We start from the raw sequence: 11923 nt of genomic DNA, 5'->3' as shown, positions 1-11923 counted from the left end.
ACTAAACCAAAATCTTTTTTGACATTAGCGGAGCTTCAGCAGCACAGTTGTGCTGGAAGACTGGAAGGATATAGGAGTGCAACAGAGTGAAGGCATGGGGAAGCTTTCCCCGTACACACTTCCATGACCAGTCATTAGTTATTTGTATTGGGAGCACCTAAACATCTAGCTGATGTTTAGCTGCCTGGGGACAAGTCTTCCACAAGGAGTAAAAGTTACCACCTTATGCAATGTAAAAAAGGTACGAATGCTTTAACCCCCATATCAGAATAAGCAATCAATATGGTATTCATCATCTGCCCTGATGAATATGTGCCTGTGAAAATATGCCCCAAGATACATCTTCCCTTAGCCTTCTCTGACATTTCCTCATATGTAGAATATCTTTATGTAGAATATCTTTCTATACCATGTATATCTGAAAGCCCTCCAAGCTGTGATGAATAGAACTATAAAACAGTTTTCTTTTCAAGTTAATAATTAGCTAATGTTCTCAAACATTTTGTTATGCTTCTCATGCAGATATGAAAGACCTCTGTAGTCATCTTTTGAGGTGCATAATTCACTATTCCCTTTGTCTTGCAGAAAGGAAAACTGCAGGAAAGGGTTTACAATTTTTAGAAACTCAGTATGAGCCAGACTAATAGTTTGAACTCACAAATCCACAATTCAAAGCCCTGTTTGTTAGAAAACACCCCGGTTCCTCTCATTCATATTTTCCCCATCTTTCCCCTATTAAAAGTGTATGTTGAGTTTTCCTATTACAAACAAGATACTTGTGCAACATTAACACACAAAAACCCAGAAAAGGTGTCATAAATTTTGACATAATTTTCCATATTAATGGACATTTTGCATCCATTTGTTTATGTAGCTTTTCATAGCCAAAGCCATTTGCCAAATATTTAATACTATGTGGGGTAACAAAGAAGAGGAGGAGGAAAAGCTGAAGCAAGATGGTTTTCCATATTAATGGACATTTTGCATCCATTTGTTTATGGCTTTTCATAGCCAAAGGCATTTGCCAAATATTTAATACTATGTGGGGTAACAAAGAAGAGGAGGAGGAAAAGCTGAAGCAAGATGGGGTTTGAATTGCCAGATTGTACAAGTCTCCAAGTTTCATGCCAAATGGATAAATCTTAGAGCAAGAGCAGTGTCTTGAAATTAAGAGGTTCTTTGTTTAATAGAAACTATTGTAGACTCTCTAGGGAGTCTACCTGGCCAACTTCTCCACTTTCCCCTACCTAATTCATAAATCACAATCAGCAATTTCTGCCTCAGGTTCCAAAACATTTAGCCATCCTAGTATTCACCTCATCTTAGGGTGATACAACATCTGCGATCCACCTCAGGTATCAGTGTGGCTTCGGACAGTACAAGGTAGAATAAGAACATTTGTTGTCTTACCTGCTTTAGATAGGAAGGGAATATAAAAGTGATTTACGTATTACAGTTGGGGCATCATTACCACAAATTTTCATCCAAGGAATCAATCAACCACAGCTTGAAAATATCACACATACAAAACAACTTCCTACTGGCAAGCCTTGATTTGCCATTTTATATAAGGTGTACCAGTTTACCAAATCATTGTATATTTTAGGACTTCAGCATTCACTGATATTGGTAGCCACAGGAGCTCCCAGAACCAAATCCCAGAGCATACCAAGACCTACTGTAGGACACTCTCGTGTGAAGGGTTGAATAGGCTTGAAATAGGTTGAAAAGGTTTTCCCCTTATATTAAGTCCAGTCATGTTCGACTCTGGGGATTGGTGCTCATTTCCATTTCTAAGCCCAAGAGCTGGCATTGTCCATAGACACCTCCAAGGTCATTTGGCCAGCATGACTGCATGGAGCGCCGTTACCTTCCCACCAAAGCTGTACCTATTGATCTACTCACATTTGCGTGTTTTCAAACTGCTAGGTTGGCAGAAGCTGAGGCTAACAGCGGGCGCTTGCTCCGCTCCCCAGATTTGAACCTGCGACCTTTCAGTCTACAAGTGCATCAGCTCAGCGCTTTAACATGCTCTGCCACCGGGGACTCCTGAATAGGATCAAATGGACTCCAAAAAAGGTTCAAACAATTAATGAAATAATGCTCAGATTCCCATGATTAAATATCCACAATGCATATTTTTCACCTTACAATTTTTACATCTAGTAACAGTGGAATAAGATTGAGATGTTAAAAAGAAAGTGGAAAATCTTTTGATTAACAGCTTTTTTCACATTTTCTTTATGAGAACACTGCGAACATATTTTATTGCTGGATTTAGTTCCATTTTCATTTTTTCCATGAAACTCACTTTTAATGTCTAGATGAATTATTTTGGCTCTATTTTCTACAGAAGTAAATTTTGAACTGAGGGTCATATTATCTACATTAAGACAAGTACCAAAATCCTAAATTCAATTTCTTTCCTTCTTTTTTTTCCAAGGGTGATCTGGTGAGCAGTTTTATAAATTACTCACAGCAAAAGTGTGCATTCCCCAGGAATAAATGCAATTTAAGATCAATCAAAGCTAAAAAATTCACGTCTAAAATGCCAAGAAAGTAACTAAATCAGAAGAAGAAACATTACTCAATAAAATCAAAGGTAAATTGAAAAGACAGGACTATAAATCTTTCATTCATCTTGAAGGTCTTTATATAGAAAAAGTATCAAAGAAAGCAAAGACCAAACTTGCAATCTTTTTTTAAAAAAAACATATAAAATCCTGAAAACAGATATCCCAAAGCAGCATACGATCACAGCTTTGTGGTCTGCCGCAACTGCAGTCTTGTGATCAAAGACCAATACTCTCAGGATCACAGTGAACCATATCTGCACAGCAACCCTTTCTTCTTAACTTATCAAACCTGAAGCTAGTGCTGAGTCTTATAAAAAGAAAGTCAGATATGTAACCATGTGAAAATATGGCATCACTCTCCCTGCCATTGTCTTTGTTGCTTGAACTTAAGATATTTTACATTCACAGATAACTTTGACTCCTGCTTGTCAAGTGTTAATTGTCATTTTTCAATTTGCACAGCCCAAGGATGTGGACAGGATCCTTGGACAGATGAGAGCCAGCACATGCGTGTTAGATCCTTGCCACTCTTGGCTTGTCAAAAAAAAAAAAACAGGCGACTAACTAAATCGATAGAAGTAATGGTCAATGCCTCACTAAAAAGGAAACAGTTGTAATTTGCTACTGGAAAACAGACACCCCTGGATCCCATGGTACTGGATAATGATGGGACAGTTCTAATATTACACTTCTAGACAAGGTACTGGAACACATAATGGTTGCCCAGCTCCAGGGATTCCTGGGCGAGAAGGATTACCTAGATCTAGTTCAATCTCATTTCAGGCCAGCTACGAAACAGGAAAGTCTGGATCACTGGCAGATGACAGGAACTGGACAGAGGAAGAGTGTCCCTGTGTACATTTACACTGACTGTCCTGAAAGGCAGGCAAATCACCTCTGTGGCAGCTGAACAACACATAGAGCTGAATCAGATTCATGTGAGTTAAGGTCACTTTAACACAGATTTGAATTATGTTAAGCAAAGTCACAGGTTGCTCCAAATTCTCCCTAAGAATCCAGATCAAACTGTAATTTTGGGCTCATGTTGCTCCAAGATGGAACCAGCTGCAACTGTTTTTTTTCTGGCATCCTATTTTCCCTGCGGGTGATCTGGGGACATGGAATGACAATCTTCGCCATTCTAGTTGCGGCGAGCAGAGGGTATGACATGGCACATGTTGGTCACTCATTACATGGAGTGATGCTGGCTGGAACAATGATGTGTTGGAAAAGGAGAATTGCCCCCCCTCCACCCAACACACACACACACACACTCACACACATACGTTACTCTGGTGTCTGAACTGACTTCACTCCAGGGGATGCGTGCCTAACATAAGCCATGTCATGACCACTGGCCATTGCTACATTGGTAATGGGGTGACAGTCTAAACCATTCCAAGCCCCATCCATCCACTAACTTACTAACCTGACACATTTGTATGTGAAATTGATTTTTATCCACAGGAATCGATACATACATCTCTCAATTAATAAAGTCTCAGAATAAAAACTCCTCTTTACAAAGTTTTTTTTATAGGAGCACAGTCATTTTCATGTCTTCTGTCTTGCTGGGTCCTTTTTGTTTGTTTGTCCATGCTATTTGCAGTATTCGTATTGAAAAGATGGTAAAGGAGGCCAAGAGAAAGGACAGACTTTATAATGTTGGGTTGCAATAGTACACAATGCAATAAAACCTGACCTTGAAAAGAATGGGTGATCCTACTGTAGCCTTGTATACTTATTTACTTACTAACTCATTTACTTAGCATGTGTGAAAAGCAAAACAGAAAAAAGAGGAAAACAAATTAGCCCACCACATAAAAGGCGTAAAAACAATTCACCACCAAAACTGGAAATCATAAGGAAAATTGAACTGCTGAAACAAAAACAAAAAATCCTAGGGTGTATTTTGGAAGATGCTTTCAAGTGGTCTCTAAGGGTAAAGGTAAAGTCCAGTTGTTAAGTCCAGTTGTGACCAACTCTGGGGGTTGGTGCTCATCTCCATTTCTAAGCCAAAGAGCCAGCGTTGTCCATAAACATCTCCAGGTCATGTGGCCGGCATGACTGCATGAAGCGCCGTTATCGTCCCACCAGAGTGATACCTATTGATCTACCCACATTTGCATGTTTTCGAACTGCTAGGTTGGCAGGAGCTGGGGCTAACAGCGGGCGCTCATTCCACTCCCGGGATTTGAACCTGGCACCTTTTGGTCCGCAAGTTCAGCAGCCCACGCTTTAACACACTGTGCCACCAGGGGTCCCTAAGTGGTCTCTAGAAAAGTCAAAATATTTTTGTTTACATATATAACACTTACTTGACCTAGTTGGTCATATTGTTAGTTTTGATTTAAAAGTTTGCTGAACAGCTGGAATTGCTCTTCTTTTTAGCGATGTAGAGCCTAGCATTATTATTTCCATGTTATTTCTCGATCTGGTTCCAAAGTTGCTGTTAAAGTAGTGAAACCCAGGTACACATCTAGCTTTCTGAAGTATGCCTGTTATCTATATAGGTGGTGTAAATAGTATTAGATTGTGCTACCTTACATAAATATAGATAGTGGTTACTTTACTTGTGGCTGAATGTGATTGTCTTCCAGAGGTAGAATCTTGGCGGTGGATGGGTAAATGACTGCAGACCTATTCCGGATCCACGCAATCTTTCGCACTGAGGACACAAATTTTCAGAGGGAAGATGGTCACAACAGGCATGTGCTTGATATGCTTGATATGCCTTCTTCTTGGCACATTTCTTTCTTTCACCCTATATTCATGCCTCTTCAAAATCCAGAGCACCTTTTGTAGCAGCTGACCTCCAGTTACAACAAAATTGTGGATTTGGTTTTTATATTGACATTGTTTTTATGTGATTGTGAACTATGCAATATCTAGGTAAGTTATTTTATTTTTCATCTAAAACAGCTTACATTAATATATAATAAATAATAACTAAAACCCATTACCTAATTACACCACTGGTCTTAATTATGATTATTACAAGCTGGATGACTTGTGAAAATGTGTTGTGGAGCATCAAGGTATCCATGGCAATGGCAAGTTTCATGGCAAAGGCATTTTGCTAAGGGTTGCACTGATGCTGTGCCAAGAACACAAGCAGAGGCAGTGGCACAGATACTTAGGAGCAGAATGCTACTTAACATTTATACTGTATTCCTGAGATTAGTCATTCCAATGTACCTTCATCAATGTTTTAGATGGGAAAAGTCTCTACCTCCATTTCACTTTTCTTTTTTTGTATTAAAACGTTGACAGATGGGTGGAGAAGCTTACTGCACTCCTTTTGTTTAATAAACTCGTCAGGATGTATTCCAATGGCATTAGCCTTTGGGTACATTACCAGACAAATAATTTTTCCTCTGTTTTCTTTCAATAATGCTACATGGGAGACCCTTGATTTTGATTTCCAGTGTAATATGTTTATTTTTCTGAGTTTTGTGTGAATAATAACCAACAGATCTTGTATATTTGCATTCCACCATGATGAAGATCACCCGAGTCCTACAAATCAGAAATTGATGGTCTTATGTGTGTTTTGTTCTAAGAAGACATCTTGATGTGACAGTGTTTGGAAAACCAATGAACTACTGCAGGTAGAACAAAGTCATTTCTTGATAATCCTATAGCACCTCTCTTGTCAGGCAGTCTTGACATAAAATATTTTTTTACTAAATGCCTTGACTTTAATAAAAAAAGACAATAGAAATGTGTCCTGACAGTGTCACCCAGTGGCCACATGTATTTATTGTTTCGAGTGGGAATTAGTTCTGCTACTTTTTGTATAACTTTTCTTCAATTTCGGTCCTCTTCTGGACAGGGATAACCTGACCATATATATTCATGCACTGAAAGACTCCCACACTGATTGCTGCAATGTGCTATATGTGGGGATTCCCTTGAAGAAGACTTGGAGAGCTACAGTTAGTGCAAAATTCAGCCTTTAAAATGCAGAAAAGAATACCATATAGATCCTATGCAATGCTACCAATATAAATCTGGACTGAATTCAATGTGCTTGTGATGAGCCTTAAAAATCTATATTTAAAGGAGCTGTTGTTGCATGTCTTTCAGTCATTTCTGACTTTTAGAGTTTTCTCTACAAGATTAGTTCAGAAAGGATTCAGAGAGGACAACTTATCCAAGATCACCTAGTGGGTTTCCATGCAAAATGGGGAATAGAACTCTAAGAATCCAGGGATTAAATCCCTGCTCAACCATGGAAACCACTAGCTGATCTTGGGCAAATCACACACACTCTCCAGGCCTAAAGGTAGGCAGTGGCAAACCTTCTTTAAGCAAATCTTGCCAAGACAGGTTTACCTTCAGCATAAGTCAGACATGACTTGAAGGCACAAAGCAACAGCAACAAAAAAGATGAGAAACTGTGACATGCCAAAGGTTACCCAGTGGTTTTCTATCTGTAATAAACAGGGGTTTAAACCCTGATTTCCCAGAATCCTGTGACCCTTTCGCACTACAAATTTATAGCACTGTCATTCCACTTTAACTGCCATATGTCCATCCTATTGAATCCTGAGATTAGTAGTTTAATGGGATATTTAAAGCTCTCTGGTTGAGAATTCTGAATTCCCCTCCCTAAACCTGTCAATCCCAGGATTTCATAGAATGGAACCATGGCAGTTAAAGTAGAATAATAGCACTATAACTGTGGAGTGTGAATGGCCCCCTGTCCAGTGCTTCAACCGCCAGGCCACTCTGGTGGTGCTTCTATCAATGCCCTTTATGCATTCATCTTGGTTTAAACACCCTGAAACAAGGAGGGTGCTCAGCTCAGTTTCATCTTCTATATCTCAGGAAAACATAGGAGCAGATCTTATTTTGTGACACAACACCCCACCCCCTATAAATGTCTGTCAGTTTGTGACTCTACACACATTTTCACCCTAAAGTAGTACAAGTGATTGACAGTCAGTCTTCTAGGGAAACTGGCTGACCTCTCTACTGTGCTAATTGCATTCATTTGTCAAAATCTCCCTGAAATTAGTTGAATAGAAGTAGGCTACTATCTGGAGCTGCATTCAACCCAATTAGTATTCAGCTACAGTTGTCAACAACCTACGGCCAAGATTTATGAGACTTTAAAATGACCCCAAAGTATCCTTAGGGCTCATTCAAGGACTCTCTTCATTTGTGGCCAAATCCAAATGCCCACAGAAGCCAACAGAAAGTCCCAATTGACTGGCATAAGATTTGGAGCCAGTCCATTTGCCTTGAAGGAAAATGTGACAACTGTCCTGTATGTCACTGGTATCTTGTTATACCTCACTATCTGTCTTCAGCAGCACTTTTTCTGCTAGTTTCAGCCTGAGTGCTGAATACTAGAAAGACAAAACACAGCCGATAGTAGGTTCCTGTGATAAGTTAACTCATTCCAGCACAGGCATGTATCAGATAATACAAATGGGAACATAAAAGACATCAGTGGGAATGGATTAGGTAGATGAATACTATCGCTGCATTCCAAGTTGCTATAAATAAAAATGGAAAGTATAGTGGAACATGAGACTGCCAGTTTAGCTTTCTAAAGTGAATTTGACAGTTTTTTAAACAGTCTACATAGGGATCATGAGCACTTCTCTCACAAGACGAATTAATTCTTTCCTACCTGGTCATTTATTCTACATTGATAATTGCAGTGCAGATCTTCTCTTCTTGGTAGCCATCAACTGTGTCCTCCCAGTTCTTATTAGCTATAGTTTACACCTTATTAATTGTCTTGTCAATCCACATTTCATTCAGTTTATTGGTTAACCAAAACATTTTCTGTTTTCCCTGAAAAGGTATGCAACTTTCCTTTACTCAGTCTTCTTCATGCCAGTTATTTATGTCTTTTTGGGTGCTTTTTTTTAAATCCAGGAAATGCAATAGAAATTAAAAACAAAAAAAAATTAGACTAAACCAGTCATTACCTATGAAAGCTTGCACCCTAATAAATAGATTTACTGGATTTTTAAAATTATCTTTTATGTACTAAAAGCCAAGGAAATGGTTGTACACTGTACTGAAATTGTTGTGGGTGTATTTTGTTAGCATTAATATGAATGCAAATCCTCTTGCAAATATACACAGAATGTATAGTTTGGGGGGGAAAAATCACTCTTTCTCATTCTTATGTGGTCCTAAAACATTTCCTGAACATACAAACTCAATTTAGTGCCCATGTGTTTAAAAGCTTTTCTTTCTGCAACTAGATGGTTGGTATATAATGAAATTCTTGACTAGGAAATCAGTGCTTTACTGTTTGTGACATTTTTGCATATTTTAAAACAACCCTTTTGGGATGGTTTTCCTTTGTTTTTTATTTAGTTTTACTTTCTGTCACAATAGATGGCTAAAGAATAAAACTGTTCATTCTCTGCTTAATCACATCTGTTCATTAACTACTCTTGACCTCCTGTCCTGCTAAAAGTGCAGCCCCTAAATACTTTATTAAGGAGTATCATTAAGAAATAGGTCTTACTCCTCAATAAAACCCCTTTAGGATTGGTAATTCCACTAATAGCGCCTGAATAGAAGTTACATCTTGACCCTAAGCACATGTACTTAGTAGTAAGCACTATTGATTTTAATGCAATGCGCTTTACAGTAATTGAGCTCACATTAAGAGCAGAAAGCTGTTGGAGCTCAGCTAAAAGCTCTGCTAGATAAATCATATCGGCATGCCCTGAAGAGATGGCAACTACAATCCAATCCAATTTGACTTGCAAAGGGCTACAAAAGATTTGCCTCCTCTCCATCATTTGCAATTCTTTAAGGGAAGGACTTGCGAGGCTGTCATTCGCCTGTGCACCTTTTTATGAACCTGCTTCATTGTCCATCTCCATAATCTTTTTGGAGTAAATGAGGAGGTTGAAGCTAAAACAACTAGGAGTCTTTTGGCATCTTGAAGTTGAACCAAAGTTTTTTTTCTGGCATTATCTTTCATGGATTCCATTCCATTTAGGGGTGTAAAGTGAATGCTACTCCTGCTGTAGCTGTCCTATAGTCAAAAGATGCCAAACTGTTCTGTCCTTTGATGCTTTTGCATCAAAGCCTCAGAGCTATCTCTAAAACTTTCTTTCAGTCCAGTGGTTCTCAACCTGTGGATCCCCAGATGTTTTGACCTGGGTAAGCTGGCTGGGATTTCTGGGAGTTGTGGGCCAAAAACACCTGGGAATCCCAGGTTGAGAACCACTGTTCTAGTCAATGAAAAGTATGAGCCTCCTTTATGTTCTAGAGGATCTGCATGAGACCACATTGCCACAGACTTTTCAGTATCTTCTGGGATTTGGTTCCAGAATCCTTAAATGCTCAAATCTTATTATATACAATGGTGTAATATCCCTTGCATTAAATGGCAAAATCAAGATTTGCTTTTTGGAGATAGATATATAGATATGGATCAAGCTGCGGATGATGGACTTCATAGATGCAGAATCCATGGATAGAACCAGCAGTGTTTTCTTTTAATACCCATCACTTGAAGCATTCTAACTGCAATAACTACATGCTGACTGCAGCATTTTAAGGCACGTCCAAGCAAAATCGATGGGCAAGCACATTCTTTTTTCTTTTTTCTTTTTACATAGGAACACTTTATTTTGATATAAGCATGTTGTACTGAATTCAGTAAGATTTTGTTCCAAATAAATATATAAAGGGCTGAAATGCAGAGAAGAAATGTAGAACAGAGCTGAGGTTCTAAAGTCCATGTGGTGGTAATACTCTTACTAGCTTACAGGGGAAAATGGAAGGAAAAAGGAAGAGGGGCCGACCAAGGGCAAGATGGATGAATGGTATCCTTGAAGTGACTGGCTTGACCTTGAAGGAGCTGGAAGTGGCCATGGCCGACAGGGAGCTCTGGCGTGGGCTGGTCCATGAGGTCACAAAAAGTCAGAAGTGACTGAACAAATAAACAACAACAAGCTCATCAGAGGGCACACAATTCATTGTGGAAACTTGAAATGTATTGCATTGTTTTCAAAAAGTATATTGGGTTTACAATGGATGAAGCCAAGCACCAAACTGTACACATCTGTTTCTTTTGTGATTTGATAATATTAAAGAACTACATGATTTTAGCTATACCTGGGATTCTTTTTTAATAAAAATTAAATTTGATATTACCATTGTCCATCTTCAAAAATGGGGCTATCATAAAGGAAACCTTTATTTAACTTCTTGGGCATCTACACCATAGAGTTAATGTAGTTTAACAGCAATTTGACTGTCATGGCTCAATGGAAATTGAAGTACTGTCAAACTGTATTAATTGTACAGTGCAGGTACATTAAAATGTACTAGATGCAACAAGTAGCCTTACAATTTTGACAAGCTCTGATTCAACAAGAATATCTTTTCATGATGATTGAGCCTAGTTGCAACCAGCTTCTTCATATGACTAGTCATTTCATAATACTTGGGATTAACTGGCAGTGTCCCATCCAGGTATTAACTAAAGCTGACCCTATTAAGTTTAAAAGAACAGGCAGGATCTGGTACATTTAGGCCAGCATTTCTCAACCTGGTGGGTTGGGACCCCTGGGGGGTTGCAAGGGGGGTTCAAAGGGGCCGCCAAAGACCAGTATTATCTGTTGGCCATGAGGGTTCTGTGTGGGAGGTTTGGCCCAATTCTATCATTGGTGGAGTTCAGAATGCTCTTTGATTGTAGGTGAACTATAAATCCCAGCAATTACAACTCCCAAATGTCAAGGTCTATTTTCCCCAAATTCCACCAGTGTTCACATTTGGGCATATTGAACATTTGTGCCAAGTTTGGTCCAGATCCATTATTGTTTGAGTCCACAGTGCTCTCTGGATGTAGGTGAACTACAACTCCAAAACTCAAGGTCAGTGCCCACCAAGCCCTTCCAGTAATTCCCGTAGGTCATGGGAGTTCTGTGTGCCAGGTCTGGTTCAATTCTATTGTTGGTGGAATTCAAAATGCTCTTTGATTATAGGTGAACTAACTAAATCCCAGCTACTACAACTCCCAAATGACAAAATCAACACCCCCCCTCCAACCCCACCAATATTCAAATTTTGGCGTATCGGGCATTTCTGCCAAATTTAGTCCAGTGAATGAAAATACATCCTGCATATCAGATATTTATATTACAATTCATAACAATAGCAAAATTACAGATATGAAGTAGCAACAAAAATAATTTTACTGTTGGGGGTCTGTTGAGGAACTGTATTAAGGGGTCACAGCATTAGGAAGGTTGAAAACCACTGATTTAGGGTATTTAGGCACCTATCCTTGCTCGAAATAACTTTAGTATTTGAACAGCAGAAAAAAGTAACCAGAATAGTGAAACAATTGTAAT

This window comes from Anolis carolinensis, chromosome 2 (assembly GCF_035594765.1).
Source record: "Anolis carolinensis isolate JA03-04 chromosome 2, rAnoCar3.1.pri, whole genome shotgun sequence".
NCBI classification, from domain to species: Eukaryota; Metazoa; Chordata; class Lepidosauria; order Squamata; family Dactyloidae; genus Anolis; species Anolis carolinensis.
This window is presented reverse-complemented; position numbering follows the sequence as displayed.